The following is a 17,480-nucleotide window of genomic DNA, read 5'->3' as shown; positions in this document are numbered from 1 at the left end:
CTTCCAAATTGAAAATCCAACCTTCTCAACACCACACAATTCAAGATCCACACTTCTTTAATCACAATCAAAGCACAAACAACACTAAAAATCCATAACTCACGCAAACAATCAAAATCTCGGATTCAAAACTCTAATAATCAAAATTGATCAATTTAAAGTTTGGAGAACTCGAAATCTTACCAATCCCAAGATGTATGCACCACCAATTTAACCAAATTCGTCCTAGATCGCAAGATCCCCAAATTTTGAAAACCAAGGGTTTCCAAAATTTTCTTCAATTTTTCGCAAAAATCCTTGCTAAAATGAATTGTTTTGGTGTTTGTGAGGGTTAAGGAGTGAAGAAAAGTGAAGGAGATTTACTGGAAAAGCTCTGGATTGAAGGTGGAAAAGTTTGGCTCTCGGATGTGTTTTGAAATTTTTCGCGAAATGAAGAGTCGCGACTCACCATTTATAAAAAACAGTTTTCGCCACGGCGAAGTTCTTCAATTATGAAGAAATTCGCCGCGGCAAAAATTTCCAGTGCATATAGCACCGCGGCGAAATTCCCTTAGTCAAATTTCGCTCAACCCTTTTTGCCACGACGAAAAATTCCAGAGAGCACGTCACCTCAGTGAAGAGAAAATTTCGCCGTGGCAAAGTCTGGGACTTTTCGAATTCCTTCTTGTGCACAATGTACTTCGCTGCGGCAAAATCTAGAAAATTTCCTTATTTCGCCTTAGTTTGATATTTCACCTGAAACACCCAAAAACACACGAAATCAAAATCATTCTAATTCATATAACAACTAAACAAATTTAAAACAACAAACAAATGAAAACACTTGGGTTGCCTCCCAAGAAGCGCTTGTTTATAGTCGGAAGCTCGACTTTCTCAAGTCCTCATGTCGAGATGTCAAGTTGGATGGGAATTGACTTGCAACTCATCACCCCATCAATGTATGGCTTCAGTCTCTGTCCATTGACCTTAAATGTGCCATTTTCTTCATGTGACACTTCCACAGCCCCATATGGGTAGACTCTTGTAACTATGAAGGGTCCGGATCATCTAGACTTAAGTTTTCAAGGAAAGAGCCTAAGTCTAGAATTATACAACAACATTTTCTGACCCACTTCAAAGTTCTTCTTCCTGATATGCTTGTCATGCCATCTTTTTGTCTTTTCTTTGTAAATCCGAGCATTCTCATATGCTTCGTGATGGAACTCATCGAGTTCATTCAAAGTCAGCATCCTTTCCTCCCCAGCAGCTCGTAAATCCATGTTTAGCTGCTTGACTGCCCAGTATGCCTTATGCTCGAGTTCTACCGGCAAGTGACATGCCTTCCCATAGACCATCCTAAATGGAGACATACCAATTGGAGTCTTAAATGCAGTGCAGTAGGCCCATAATGCATCATCAAATTTTTGTGACCAATCCTTCCTAGATGCATTAACTATCTTCTTTAAAATTCCCTTAAGTTCTCTGTTTGATAGTTCCACTTGCCCGCTAGTATGTGGATGATATGGTGTCGCAACTCTATGTTTCACTCCATATTTTCCCAACAGCGCATCTAATTGCCTATTGCAAAAATGCGATCCTCCATCACTGATGATTGCCCGTGGTACCCCAAATCTTGAGAAAATGTTCTTTCTCACAAAATTAACCCCCACCCTGGCATCATTGGATGGCAATGCAACTACTTCCACCCATTTCGATACGTAATCCACCGCTACCAAAATGTACATGTTCCCATAAGAATTAGGGAAAGGACCCATGAAGTCAATTCCCACACACATTGAACATCTCAACAACTAGGATATTGTTCAACGGCATCTCATCTTTCTTCGAAATGTTTCCACTCTATTGACATTAGTCACATTCCTGAACCATCCGGAAGGCATCCTTGAATAGGGTTGGCCAATAAAATCTAGATTGAAGGACCTTGGTCGCTGTCCTAGTTCCTCCAAAATGACCACCCACTTCTCTTTCATGGCAATGTCGTAGAATACTTTTCATCTCCTCTTCCGGTACACACCTACGTATCATCTAATCGGCACAGTGTTTGTACAAAAATGGTTCTTCCCAGAAATAATACTTCAAGTCAGAGAAAAACTTCCTCTTCTTCTGAAAGGTCATTCCATTTGGGAGAACTCTTGATGACAAGTAGTTTGCAAAATCTGCATACCACGGTGCTTCTTCCACTCTCATCAATTTCTCATCCAAAAAGGTTTCTTTGATTTGGGGTTCCTCTTCACTTCCCTAACTTGGTCATTCAATCCTTGACAAATGATCCGCCACCACATTTTTCGACCCCTTTTTATCTCGGATTTCCAACTCAAACTCTTGTAGTAGTAGTATCCATCTCATTAGTCGTGGTTTTGCTTCTTGCTTAGCCAATAGATGTTTGAGTGCCGAATTATCCGTGTAGACTATCACCTTAGCACCTAGCAAGTAAGAACGAAATTTGTCAAATGCAAAAACCACAACTAATAGCTCTTTTTCAGTAGTGGTGTAATTCAATTGTGCATCAGTAAGTGTCTTGCTAGCATACTGAATTACATGCAACACTTTCTTTTTCCTCCGTCCTAATACTACTCCTAGTGCAAAATCACTAGCATCACACATCAATTCAAACAGTAGTCCCCAATCGGGAACTGCAATAATAGGTGCAGACACTAACAACTTCTTAAGAGTTTGAAAAGCATGCATGCATTCATCATCAAAATCAAAAGCAATATATTTAATCATTAAATTGCAAAAGGGTTTAGAGATTTTAGAAAAATCCTTGATAAACCGTCTATAAAACCCCGCATGCCCCAAGAAACTCCGAACTGCCTTAACATTTACAGGTGGTGGCAGCTTTTCTATCACTTCTGTTTTTGCTCGATCCACTTCGATGCCATCCTTTGAAATTTTGTGACTGAGTACAATTCCTTCTTGTACCATGAAGTGGCATTTCTCCCAGTTAAGCACCAAGTTCGTCTCCTGACGTCGCTGCAAAACACATGAAAGATTAGATAAGCAATTATCAAAAGATGAACCAAAAACAGAGAAGTAATCCATGAAACTTCTATGAACCGTTCCACCATGTTACCAAAGATATACATCATGCATCTCTGAAATGTGGCCGGTGCATTGCATAATCCGAAAGGCATCCTTCTGTACGCAAAGGTGCCATAGGGACAACTGAAAGTTGTCTTCTCTTGATCTTCAGGAGCAATGGCGATTTGATTATATCTTGAAAAACCATCTAGGAAACAGTAGTAAACATGCCCTGTCAATCTCTCCAACATTTGATCGATGAATGGAAGTGGGAAATGATCCTTCCTTGTCGTTTCATTCAATTTCTGGTAGTCAATGCACACTCTCCAACCCATGACTATCCTAGTTGGTATCAATTCATTGCTCTCATTCTTTATCATTGTGATACCACCTTTCTTTGGAACCACTTGCATCGGGCTCACCCATGGACTATCAGAAATAGGATAAATTATGCCCGCATCTAGAAGTTTCACCACCTCCTTTCTCACCACTTCCTTCATCGAAGGATTCAATCTCTGTTGTGGTTGAACCCTAGGCTTGACATCATCTTCCATAAGTATCTTATGCATACAAAACGATGGAGAGATGCCTCTAATGTCTGAAATAGTCCATCCAATTGCTGATCTATGTTCCCTTAACACCTGAATCAACCGTTCTTCTTCTAATTTGCTCAACCTTGAATTGATGATTACTGGGAAGGTTTCGGATTCACCAACATATACATATTTAAGGTGAGAAGGTAAAGGCTTCAGTTCAAGTTTTGGAGATTCTTCATTTCTTTCCTTTTCCTTCTCTTTCTCAAAATTAAATTCCTCAAATTCTAGATCTTGGCTCTCAACCATCGGCTGAAGTGCTTCCAACAATCTAGCATATTCATTCTTCGTCGGTTCATCTACCTCTATTGTTTTTTATTGGGCAATACACGCTTCTAAAGGTAGTTGCGGAGTGTTCTCTTCAATAGCCTCTGCTACTAATTCATCCACCACGTCTACACTAAAGCATGAATCCGACTCAGATGGAAATTTCATAGCCTCAAAAACATTGAACGTTACTGTTTCATCTTGGACTCTTAACAATAACTTTCCTTCTTGCACATCAATAAGAGCTCTTCCAGTGGTCAGAAATGGTCTTCCCAAAATGAGAGGCATTTCCTTATCCTCTTCCATGTCCAATACAACAAAATCCGTCGGAAAAATTACTTTACACACCTTTACCAAAACATCTTCAAATATACCCCTCGGATGTTTTATGGATCTATCTGCAAGCTACAACGACATGGTCGTTGGCTTCACTTCACCAATTCCCAATCTCCTGAAAATAGAAAAAGGCATTAGATTGATACTTGCACCTAAATCACATAAAACTATCTCAAAAGTAATGTCTCCCATAATACAAGGAATCGTAAAACTCCCTAGATCTTTAAGTTTTGGGCAGCTTCTTCTGTAGAATTGTGCTACACTCCTCCGTGAGCATCATTGTTTCCTCATCTTCTAACTTCATTTTGTTTGATAAAATCTCCTTGAGAAATTTCGCATAGCTCGGCATCTGTTGCAATGCATCTGCAAAAGGAATGTTAATATGCAGTTTTTTAAATATTTCAATGAATTTGGTAAACTGCTTATCCTGATTTTTCTTCTTGAGTCTCTGAGAAAAAGGCACGGGGGGAGTGTGATGTGCCAACTCTAGTGGTATCTCGGGGAATGGCAATTTCTCTTTCTTTTGTCTTTGCCTCTCTTCCCGCTTTTGTTCATCTTCCCTATAACTGGTTGGTTTCTCTTCAACAACTATTTCTTTGTCAACTTCCTCATCGAAATCTTCCCTTTCTCTTGATGGGCTTTCTTCTTTCCCTGATTGTTCCACCTCTTCCAAGACTGTCCCACTCCGTAGTGTTATTGCATTTGCTTGCTCACGTGGGTTAGTCATTGTGTTGCTTGGTAGGGAACCCTGTTATCTCATTTAGCTTATCAGCCAATTGACCCACCTGTACTTCCAAGTTCCGAATGGACACCCCTTGGTTTTTGAAATTTGTCCTGGTCTCATTCATGAAACTTGTGGTCTTTTGCATAAACTTTCCAAACATGTCCTCCAGTTTTGTCACTCTTTGCTGTCCCAGTTGATTGTTCACCCCTGCTTGGTTGTTTGGCATCGTTCTTTGGTTCCATTGATTGTCCTGCTGATTCTGTTGATTCTCATTGCCCCAAGATAGGTTCAGATGATTCCTCCAACCAGGATTATATGTGTTGGAGTACGGATTGTTCGGTTGCCTTTGATTTCCTGCTAGGTAGTTAACCTATTCTGACGATGAAGACACTGAAGCAAACGTGTTCCCCACTTGACATTCACTGCTTAAATGGCTACCTGCACAAAAATCACACGTTAGTTGAGGTGCTTGAATAGAGTTTCCCTGCATACTTCCCAACTGCTTTTAAAGTGCTGTGAGTTGGGTTGAAATGGCAGTGTATGCATCAACTTCATGAAGACCAATAGATTTCTTCTACTGCACCCTCTCATTAGGTCTTTGATAGTTGTTACTTGCCAAAACTTCAAGCAACTCATGAGCTTCTTCCGGTGTCTTATTTTGCAATGCTCCTCCCGATGTTGCATCCACCATGGTTTGCACATTAACCACCAATCCATTGTAAAACGTTTGGACTTGCATCCAAACTGACAACCCATGGTGTGGACACCTCCTTAGTAGTTCCTTGTATCTTTCCCATGCCTCATATAATGATTCAGACTCTTCCCGTATAAAAGATGTGATATCATTTCTCAATTTCGCTGATTTTGCTGGAGGAAAGAATTTGGTCAGAAACTTCTATGCTAATTCGTTCCACGTTGTGATCGTTCTTGATGGTAGTGCTATTAACCATCCCTTAGCTTTATCCCTCAATGAAAACAAGAACAGTCTCAATCTGATGGCGTCATCTGACACTCCGTTTGACTTGAAAGTATCACAAATCTCCAAAAAAATTGCAATGTGCAGATTTGGATCTTCCTTCAAATCTCCCTTGAACTATACCGATTGCTGGATCATCTGGATGATTGCCGGCTTAATTTCGAAAGTGTTGGCTTGTATAGCTGGTCTAGTAATACTTGACCCACTACCATCAACTGAGGGAACTGAGAATTCCTTCAATGTTCTATTTTCTGCCATCTCAGCAACTATGGCCTCTAGTTCAACTATAGCCTCTCATTCTCTTCTCTCTGTGTTAAGTCTTCTTGTGGTTCTCTCAATTCTGGATCAACAGGAACCACTGGCTGACGTCTTGCTCTTCGCATAAACTACATAGAAAGAGAAAAAAGTGTGACACAAGCTCACAGAAAAGAACAACAAAAACTAAACTAACACACAATTAAAACAAAAAAAAATAAACTTCAATCTAGCTAACACGAGAAAAACTCAATGTTAACACAAAAATCAATCCCTGGCAACGACGCCAAAAACTTGTTGTGTTGTTACTACAACATGCAAATATAGCAAGTGCACTAGTCGCACAAAGTAATAAAGTGATGAGTGAGTATCATTCCCATGAGGATTGGTTGCTAAGCACTGAATTTCCTATTTGTTTTCAAGTTGGAGAAACCAAAAATTGTTTGGATTTATGGGAGAATATAAAACTAAACTGAAAGCAAAATTTACTAAATGTAAAAACAACTAAATTATGAAAGCAAGATTTAACACAAGAGTAATATCAATGTAAGCAAACAGTTAGGGTTTGACTTCATTAGGACTCTATGGATTAATTATGTGGATTATGCTACTTTTACACTCACATGCACGTATTGTAAACCGAATTCCCTAAGTTGTAAAACATACCTTCTCAGGCTATGAATTCCTACTTTCCCTATTAATCTTCCGCACCCAACAATTTGAAGATTAACAAATCCAAGTTCATTAGGTTAATAGAATCCTAGATTGATTTCATTGTTTCTCAAATCTATCTCTAGCATTCAAAATAACAATGGTGATTATCCAAGAAGCTGAACATGATTCATTTCTCAATCTCATCATGTTCAACAAGTAAAATCAATAAAAATCGGATAATCACACAATCTATGCAATACAATATAAAAGCAACAATAATCAATTGATTAATCCATAGAAATCCGAATTACATCAAAACCCTAACCCAAAATGGGTTAGTTCATAACTAAACTAACACAAACAGCAAGAGAAACAATAAACACAGTAGTCAACATATTGAAATAAAGAGAAAAGAGTAGAGATCTCCCCTAATTGAAGAATCCACAAGATTAAAGCTCAAATCTTCTCTCCAAATGTAAAAGCTATTTTAAAACAAACGAAAACCAGATGAACCTCGACCAAAATGGCAAAGTTTTTCTTATATAGTTCCCCCAAAAATGTAAAAACCTTTTCTAAAATAAAACTGTGCGTTTTGGAGAAAACAAAATTTCACAGACTTCGCCACGACGAAGAAAAAATTTCGCCGCGGTGACGAACTAAAGTGAATCTCGTTCCTAGCTTCTTTCGCCGCGGCGAAGAATAAACTTCGCCGCAGTGAACCTTCCTGGAAAATTCTAAATTTATAGAATTGCCCTCCGCTTGCTTCCTTGCTTGAATCTTCGATCTTCGATGCTTTCCCATGGGAACAAACTTCATAGTGCTTCAAATCTGCTTCAGAACTTTCCCAAATTCTGAGATTCGCTTGCTTCTGGGTCCAGAAACCCCAATTCGCTCATTATTTGCTAAAAATGCATGTTTCGGCCTGAAACATAAAATATATAGAATTAAGTAGCAATTCAGGCATTAACGAACTAAGAAGTATCTAAAATCCGACCAAAAATCCTAAATAAAATAGTATAATCCTCGGATTATCAATGGTGAGGATGAGGTCGAAGAGAAGCCTGTGGTCGAGGATGTAACCTTGCCTGGTCCACTCTCGGCTCCCACCACAGACCCTGAAGCTAGGAAGGACACTCATGCCCTAAAATAGCCCCCAATAGATCCTTCTTCAACTCCAACACTAGATTAGGCTTGATAGTGCCAGTCTTTTTTAGTGTTATTTATGCTTTTTCCTTGAATTATTAAATGAACAATCAATGAAGGGAAATTTTTACAATCATATTCTTCGATGTTTTATTTACTACTTTTTTTATTCTTCTATGAAGTCATAGTAGTCCGTCTCACCGAACTAATTGATAAAATCAAATTTTTCTTTTAACTTATGCGTTGTGTGCTTTCTTAAGAACGTTTCGACTAGATCTTGAGAGTCTTCTCATGACGACGTCAAGTTAGGGTTAGTTTCTTATCTCGAGTCTTAGTCGGTGAGTTATTTTTTACTTTCTCATTGACGTGCTTTTCTTGATTGTTTTCTTAGTTGCTTTTCATCAAGTCGGGGAATATACCCTTGAGCTCGAATTATGGCTCAGCTATATGACTAGGCCACCTTTTCGAGCTTTAGACTTCGAGTTTCTTCGGCAATAACCGTTCTAATTGCGATCTCAATGAACACTTAAAATATAAAATGACATATTGAATAATACGTCTCATTTATTGAAAACATATCGACCATAAATGGCCTTACAACTTGTGCTAACAATAAGAATCATAAATTTAAAAGTAACAAACTAGACCCAAACTACCCATTGGTAATAGCTCCCCAGATACTCGACGTTCCATGCTCGTAAGACGGCTATACCGTTTAAATATTCTAGGTGAAAGGTTCCCGATGTGAGCTTTTCTGATATCCGGAAAAGACCTTCCCATTTAGGCCCAAGTGCCCCCAAGTTCACGTCTTTTGCTCCGGGAACAACTTTTCTTAGGACTAGATCCCCAACCTTGAAATTTCTGTTTCTGACTTTCGAGTCAAAGTACTTTTTCACTTGTTGTTGATACGAGGCTATTCTTAGCTGGGATTTAGTTCGGTGCTCCTCAATTAGGTCTAACTTTAAGCGTAGAAGCTCTTCATTGTTATCTTTGTCTAAGATTTCTCTTCGCAATGAACTTAGTCCAACTTCAACCAGGGCCATTGCCTCGTACCCATAAGCGAGTGAGAATGGGGTCATGCCTGTCAAGCTTCTAGTCGTGGTTTTGTATGACTATAAGACTTCAGGTAGCTCATCTAACCATCTCTTTTTGAAGGAGTCAAGCTTTTTCTTCAAAGTGTGCTTGATCACTTTCTTTAACACTTCGACCTGCCTGTTGGCTTGAGGTCAATAAATGGCTGAGAAACTTTTCTTTATGCCAAGCTTCTCACAAAATGATTGGAAGTCCACACAATCGAATTGCTTTCCATTATCAGGGATAATGGTGTGAGGGATTTTGAACCTACAGATAATGATTTTGGAGACAAAGTCCTTCAACTTGATCGATGTTATTGTCGCCAAATGCTCGGCTTTCGCCCACTTAGTGAAATAGTCAACTGCAACTACTGCAAATTTCACTCCTCCTTTTCCCTGAGGTTGCGAGCCTATCAAATCAATTCCTTAGATTGCAAACGGCCATTGGCTATTCAAAGTTGTCAACTATTGGGGTGGAGCTCATGGAACACTACAAGAAAAATGACATTCTGCAACCATTTTTTTAGCAACTAACCAGAATTAGTTGCAAAAAGGCTACATTTACCAACTGAATTGCCATTAGTCGGACAAAGAGCAACTCAATTTTGGGGTCCACATGTTCCAACTTTTGGCGTCTAAAGTTAATGTTCTGCGACTATTTTGTTAGTTGCAGAACAAGTTGCTTTAGTGACTAATAAATTTAGTTACAATTTTTGGTTGACCATTTTTCCCTCCATAATTTGACAATTTGCATCTAAAATATTTTATTTTGCATCTACATTATTGGTTACAAAAAAACCTTTTTTTGCAACTATCCTTTAGTTGCTAAATTAGTTGCAATTAATTGAGAATGTATTAGTAACTATTATGATTAGTTACAGAAAAATTAAATTACCAAAATATCCCATATTTGGACAATAATTACAAGGGCCCTGAGGCATTTTTAGCGACAAATGTTTGTGTTAGTTGCAAAAAATTATATACAGCAACTAAATTCGGTTTAGTTGCCAATTTAAGTTGAAAAATTCATCTTCCCAAAATTATTTGTCGCAGACTTGCAACTATAACTAATTTTTGCTGACTAAAAATTTAGTACAATTGATTTGTTTGCAAAATATAATTATATTTAAAATAAACAACTAATTACTAGTCATTCTTTTCAAGTTATTTACAAAAAACCCTAACCTATAAAAGCAAACCTTTCCCAAATTCCCCAATTCCCATCTTCTCCACGCACGCAAATCCCTACCCTATTTCCCCAAATTAAACCTTTCCCCAAATTCCCCAAATTCCCAATCTTCTCCACGCACGCAAATCCCTACACAATTTCCCCAAATTCCTATCTCATACCTTACCTACCTCTTCTCTTCTCCACGCAAATCCCTCCCTGTTTCCCAAATTCCGAATTTCTTCTCCACGCAAATCCTGGCGATTACCCCAATAGAAGAAGTTTCAGTTGCCTCATTTGATGGATTGATGCACCACGTCAGACTTGGTATGTATTGTGTTAGGAAACTGTTATCTGATTTCAGCTCTACTGGGTTCTAAATCTTTGTACATTCTGTGCGCAAAATACAACTCCCTTTTGTAGCTTATTTAATTTCTTCTATGAATATCCCCAATTTATTTTACATCAAAGTCATTTGTGCCATGCTTTCTTTTTCTTGGATCATTCTAGTGTTTGCTAATTATATCTATTAAAATATTGGTGCTGCTTGTGATCATTATGAAGATAAAATAAGCTAATTATGGGTTGTAGAACTAGAACCAACGACAGTAGCTTCTATTCGGTTTACTGAAGAATGTGCCACAATAAACTTCTTGATTTGAAGTCTAAATTGTCATACATCCATTTCTATATATATATATTTAGTATGCTCTGAGGTTGATGATTTTACCAAATACTGTAATTTGCCTTGAAAATGAACCGAGCATCCTTGTAAGTTTACAATTGCAAATCAAGGGCAGTTTTAGTTATATGCTATTTTATTTTACATCAAATCAGAGGGTTTGCTCCTCCAAGAGGTTAATGCTTGCTCATTCCTGACTAAAGTGATCCGACTTTAGTCAAATGTGCATTGTAATTGATATGATAATTACTTACTTTATCATTGTTGTTGTCGTTCTTGTATAACATACAGAACACTACCAGCTGGTTCTTCTTCTTTCACTGTGGTCATGAAATTGCAATTACCTGCATTATGATATATGTAGATTTCATATCATAGAGTGCAGTTGGAAACAGTTATTCAACTTGCAGTCTGCATCAGATTGCACATAAATCATGTGTATTTATAAATCTTAAATCTTGTAGGATTGAATTGGTGATTAGTGTGTACATTTGCTTCGTTTTCCAATATTAAACTGATATTCTCATTTCCCATGGAATTTGGATTAATGGTTCTCTTTTATAGAGTTTTAGGTATATTTTCTTATTTGTACTTAGCTTTTATGCTGTGAGTCTTGTTTGTTGGTGATGACTGAACATGGTCTGGACATGCTATTTCTGGATGTAATGTTTGTGATATATATAGAGAATTACTTCATTCTGGTTCTGGATTTGATTGTGGATTGTTGGACAGATTCTTGCTGGGAGTATTTGCAGGTCAGGTTCTATCAGATGGAATGTGATGGAACCTGACCTCTGTCTTTGTTATCTCTAGTTTTTTTATTGTTTACTAACTTAACTAGATAGGGCCACGACACACACATTATTAAGGCTGAAATACAATGAAAAGAGTGATGTTATTAATTATAAATAAAATAAAACTTGTTTATTTAGTGTTTTAAATTGTTTAAATAAAAAGATTTTTAATTTGATTCTTGATCTCAAGTTGAAAGAAAAGCATTGATATGGCTTTTCCCAGAGACATTTTCAGCACACAAAAGGTAGCCTTTCTTTGCAAGGTTTTATTTATATTATGGGTTTATTTATTCAACTTAACCTTAATTAAATTATATATATAAATTTTATTAAGCGAATTCAAAATTCTAATTTAGTTCTCCCTTCAATGGTGATTATTTTAAATTAGCATAATTTGCAGGTCAGGTTCCTTTGACTTTATTTTAGCCTTTGCTTGCTGATTCATTTAATTTAGAGTGTGGTATTTATTTTCATATAGGAAAATGACATATTCTTGATAATTATAAATTAACACCAATTATTTTGTTGTAAAAGGTTTTAAGAATCTTAAAGTTGACTTGAAGACCGAGGCTAAGAAGAGTGCGGGCACCACTGCTACTAAAACCATAAACAAGGTAAGTACGTAAATTGATAATTAATTAATTTATTGATCGTTATACCCATTACATTATCACTAGTACTATATTCTTGGATGAATGTGGTTTATTTGGGTTGAGTATTGTCTTTGTGATAGAACATATTTATGATAGTGATTTATGTTTTGTTTGCGAACCTAGAAGGTCACAATGGATGAGATGGATTTGGTTGTCTAATAGGTTGTGCGCAGTGAATAAAAGGAATTGACTCTTCATAGACATTGCAAACAACATTTGGATACTGAGGGTAAGACCCGCTGCCCATGTAGATCTTGTTTGAATACAGATCACATGATAATACACCATTAGCCTAATTTGTATAGACATGGGTTTTCAAGAAGTTACGATGTATTGGACTTTTCACGGGGACACTTGAATGTTGGAACCAATTTGATGTCGGTCTGGCGACGAAGTCACAATGAATATGAAGAGATGATGACATCATGGACATGCTAATGATCTCTGGTCGGTCAGTAAACATGCTAGGATGGGGATTCATCAAATAGTGTCGGTAGTACAACCCATAATTTTAGGACTGTAGACTATGAGAAATTTGATGACATGTTTACATATGCTCAACAAGAATTGTATCCAGGGTGCACCAACATGTCAATCCTAGAGGTCATAGTTAAATTGTTGCAATAAAAGTCTTACTCACATGACTGATAAATCATGTGCCTTAATATACAGTTGATAAAAAGTGTGTTGCCTAAAGGATCCAATCTCAACGAATCCTACTACGAAGCTAGTAAAAATTATGCAACAATTAGGCTTAGGCTATGAATCAATACATGCATGTAGGTTTGTTGTGCATTATTTTGGAAGGAGCATGCGAATGCTGATAAATGTCCTGTATGTGATGAACCTAGATATAAGATTAATGATGGAAAGGGCAAAAAAATTGCACATAAGGTTTTGCGTTACTTCCCACTGAAACCTAGACTCCAACGACTCTTCATGTCAAGGCACACAGCTGAAGTATGGTGTGGCATAAGGAAAAACGATTAAATACAGAAGATATGTTTGAGGCATCTCCTGATTCTGAATCTTGGAAAGAATTTGACAGATATACCCTTCATTTGCACAAGATGCCCGAAATGTCCGGATGGGTATTGCAACTGATGGTTTTAATCCTTTTGGGAACATGAGTCTATCTTATAGCATGGGCCAGTGGTACTTGTCCGTACAATTTGCCTCCATGGAAGTGTATGAAAGACCCTTACTGTATGATGTCATTGCTCATTCCAGGGCCTAAAGCACCTGGAAGAGATATTGATGTGTATTTGTGTCCATTGATTGAAGAATTAAAGAGTTATGGGTTGATGGTGTAGAGACTTATGATACAGCTTGGGGAGAACATTTTTGTTTACACGCCGCTGTGATGTGGTCATTAATGATTTTCCCGCCTAGGCAATTTGTCTGGATGGAGAACCAAAGGCTATAAGGCTTGTCCTGTATGTAATGAGAATACTTCACCCAATTGTTGCGAAGTAAATATGCTACATGGGACATTGGCGATTCTTGTCTCCAGAATCATCGGTGGAGGCGAAGCAAGCATTCGCTGGGAAAAGAGAAATTAGATCTCCGCCAAAACTATATTCAGGGATGAAATTCATGAACAACAATCTCATGTGATGAGTGCGTTTGGGAAAAATTATTATCGTTGATAGAGGTAGAAAGGAAACAGAGTCCTGGTGCATCAAATTGGACAAGAAAAGTATATTCTTTGAGTGGAATACTGTGTGATAAATTAAATCAGACATAACTTTGATGTGATGCACATTGAAAAAACATATGTGACAACATCATTGGTACATATTGAACATGGAAGGGAATCAAGATATTGATAAAGCTAGACTGGATTGTGCTGATAGAACATACACGCAGAGTTACATTTGCAACCTCATGGTGATAGATATTTGAAACACACAAGCATGTTTATTTAAGCTGGAAGCATTGTTCCATGTGTTTAGTTAACGTCCATTCATTATAAAGACAATCGTGCCGATTGAATAATGAGTCACATTATGCACAGTAACTCCGATATGTCATGTGAAGACGGCAGTTCATGGGTTAAGAGTATGATGTCCATGTCTGTACAAAATGCTGCGTTAGATATCCATTTGCGTCAGCGTTTGTACTGCACTGTGAGTTGTCCTACTTTTTCCAACAATTGTGCTAGGACGTTGTCTGTAAATGATCTAAATAGATTGGAACAAGATAGTCCTAATTCTTTGTAAGCTTGGGTTTTCCTCCTGCATTTTTGATATTATGTTCATTTGGCTACACCTCCATTGGAAGCTAAATTGGGTGGTCCGTTGGATATCGGTGGATGTATCCAATTGAAAGATTTTGGGAAAATTGAAAATATGTTAGACAAAGCTAGACCGGAGGGCTCTATTGCGGAGGGTTATTTGGTGAGAAGCACTGACATTTTGTTCATGTATCTTGGGGAATTGAAATTAGATTAATCGAGTAGAGAGAAATGATGACAGTTTGCATGGACAACCAGAAGGAGTATTATCAGTTTTTCTGTCAAAAGCTCGTCCATGGGGTTCAACGGAAGTTAATCAAATTCCCCACATGATGCAAAGGCTCATTGGTACGTCTTGAACAATTGTGAAGAACTGCAACCTTTTCTAGAGTGAGTCCCTTTTTAAGTTTAGTTGAAACCTGTTGAACACAACAATGTTTTAACTGTATATAACTTGAGCATTATAACCTAATTGTCTCTTTTCTTTATGCAACCAGAGCACTTAAAAGAGTTGGAGGCCTTTTTGTGTAACATATCACCAAACAGTATTTTCCTAATGGTTGCAGATCATGTAAGTGCCTTATCGTTTATAAAATCAAAACAGGTTTATTGTTTTAGGTTATGCTTATGATTTGGAATTGTATGTTTTGTGTAGATGAACACCTTGCATGTTGACGTGCAATGATACAGACTAGGAACTGTCACTTCTATTGGTGGTCCTGATTTCGCCCGTGTCGAAATGTTATAACCACTTGTCCCCCCCAACCATTGTCCCACTGCCGTCCCTGACCACCCCGTTTTTCCCTACACCCACGACACCCAATCCACATTGCCACACACCCCTCACGTAGACAAACACATGTGGCCCCCGGGCTGGCCCATGCCGGGCCCGAGCATGCTGGTGTCATGCTTTTTATGGCATTCAGTGGGTGTTCGAGCTCCAAATATGTTCAGGTGTTTCGGGTTCTGTTATTCACGGTCATTGGTTTTGCCTGCTGCCCCCCAACCCGAGGTCCACAACCACGCTTCTCTCTCATTGCTTCTGTTGGGCATTGTGGTCGCCCCTGCGCCTTGTCTCCTGCTATTCACAGCTACCCGTCTCTCTGTTGATGCTTACCCCCTGGCCTCCTTGCGCCGTGGTGCACCGTTCATCGCACATGGCGGTCCCGCGATGGGATCCCCCATGCCGCAGCGGCGGCATTGTTTGTTTCGCGCGCTGGTTTTCCACGGTGGCCACTACTCGCCAGGCTATTGCTATGCTTGTGCATGCCACATTTAAACAAGAGAGGAGCAACAAAACACAGCCTACGCCAGGCCCCTCTCATCTGCGGACCCCCCACACCCACCCCGGTGGGCGCAGCAAAACAACAAAAAACACACCGCCCGCTCGCAACACACACACACACCCAAACAACACCCATCGTGCCTCAGAATCAATTTGCCCCCCTCGCCAGCCTCTCGCCTAATTGCAATTCGACAGCACAAAAACCCAAAAAACTCTCGACTCTAAACACGCAACAAAACCGAGAGGCACCCCGCCCAACCCACCAAATAACCGAATACCCAACACCTAAAGACACAGAACTACAACAACTACCACTGAAAATCTCATACAACAAAAAAGGCAGTACCGCCAAAATCCTCTCACAAAAAACACACCACACACCACAAACCACACCCCACCCACCCCACTAACAAAACAAAAACAAACCAAAACAAACACACCAAAAAAATACAAAACCCACACACGATCCCCCAACCTTCTGCTGGTTCTGTGGTCCATGCCCCCCCGAACTCACACCGACGCCCCTCCACTCAACCTTACCACACAATCTATCCTAGGCACACCTGTCCCACCCAAAAAGAAAAGAGGTCTACCCCGCCACACAGCAAATCACCACCCCCCCCAGACCCACCGCCCCCGCGTCACCCCCCCCAGTACCACCCACACACACCCATCCCCACGCACATCCTTCCAGGCCCCATTCCCAAACCTGACCGTCCCGCGCCACCTACCGAGAACTTCAACCTCCTGGCCTCTCCCCCCACAACACCATACACAACCCACCACCAGCCCCCCTCCCAGAAACGACCCCCCCCTCTCCACCCACGCCTACCCCCCCGGCTCCCCGACCACACTTTCCTCTTATGTTGCAAACCACTGTTCGCCAACACGCTTCCACCACCAGCCCTCACAAACCCCCCAAACATCACCAACGGCCCCCCCCCCGACACACAACCTGCCAACCGCCACCAACCACAGACAGGCCACCCAGCCACCAGCCAACCCCCAAAAACCCACCCCAAAACCACCAGGACAACAAAAACCAGAATCAACGGCACCCCCACCCCTACTACCCCAGACGCCACCACCCTTTCCCCACGACACCAACGACACACCCCACCATACCACCAAAACCCCCACCACCAAAACCCACACCCACAACACCCCCACTCGACCACCGCCCCGTCAGCTCAGCACCCGGCTTTTTAACCACCAGCCAACACCCACCCACCCCACCCCCCCCCGGCACCCCCTGTTCAAGAGAGATCATAGTCTTGTACCGACACCTGAAATTGCTACAAATCTGGTAAAGTTATGATATGGTCCATATAAGCATACTGAAATATACTTGGATATTAGATATCGAGTACAATGTTGTTTAAAATTTAAGAATACATTTTACTTTACCAACATGTAAACCGTCTTGTGATAACATAGTGATTAATTGTTGATGCATTATTGATTTGTAGAGAATATAGTGGCGAAGAACAGAGAAGAGAAGATAGAGGAGTGTGGATGTGAAAGACTCCTACAAACAGCGCAGTCAAAGTTGCATGTAGACTTTCAGAAAGAAGATGGAGTACCTACTGGAGTAAATGCATCAAAGTGAGTACTGAGGTA

The 17,480-nt window shown here is 39.6% G+C and overlaps 1 non-coding gene across 1 annotated transcript; it reads left to right on the top strand.

Moving 5' to 3' along the window:
* Positions 1 to 5,690: 5,690 nt before the first annotated feature.
* Positions 5,691 to 5,797, top strand: LOC116134286. The gene has a single exon (XR_004128710.1). It is a non-coding gene; the product is annotated as a small nucleolar RNA R71 (small nucleolar RNA).
* The last annotated feature ends 11,683 nt before the right edge of the window (positions 5,798 to 17,480 follow it).

The sequence above is a fragment of the Pistacia vera genome, unplaced genomic scaffold (genome assembly GCF_008641045.1).
Source record: "Pistacia vera cultivar Batoury unplaced genomic scaffold, PisVer_v2 Contig108, whole genome shotgun sequence".
Taxonomy (NCBI): Eukaryota; Viridiplantae; Streptophyta; class Magnoliopsida; order Sapindales; family Anacardiaceae; genus Pistacia; species Pistacia vera.
This window is presented reverse-complemented; position numbering and strand designations above follow the sequence as displayed.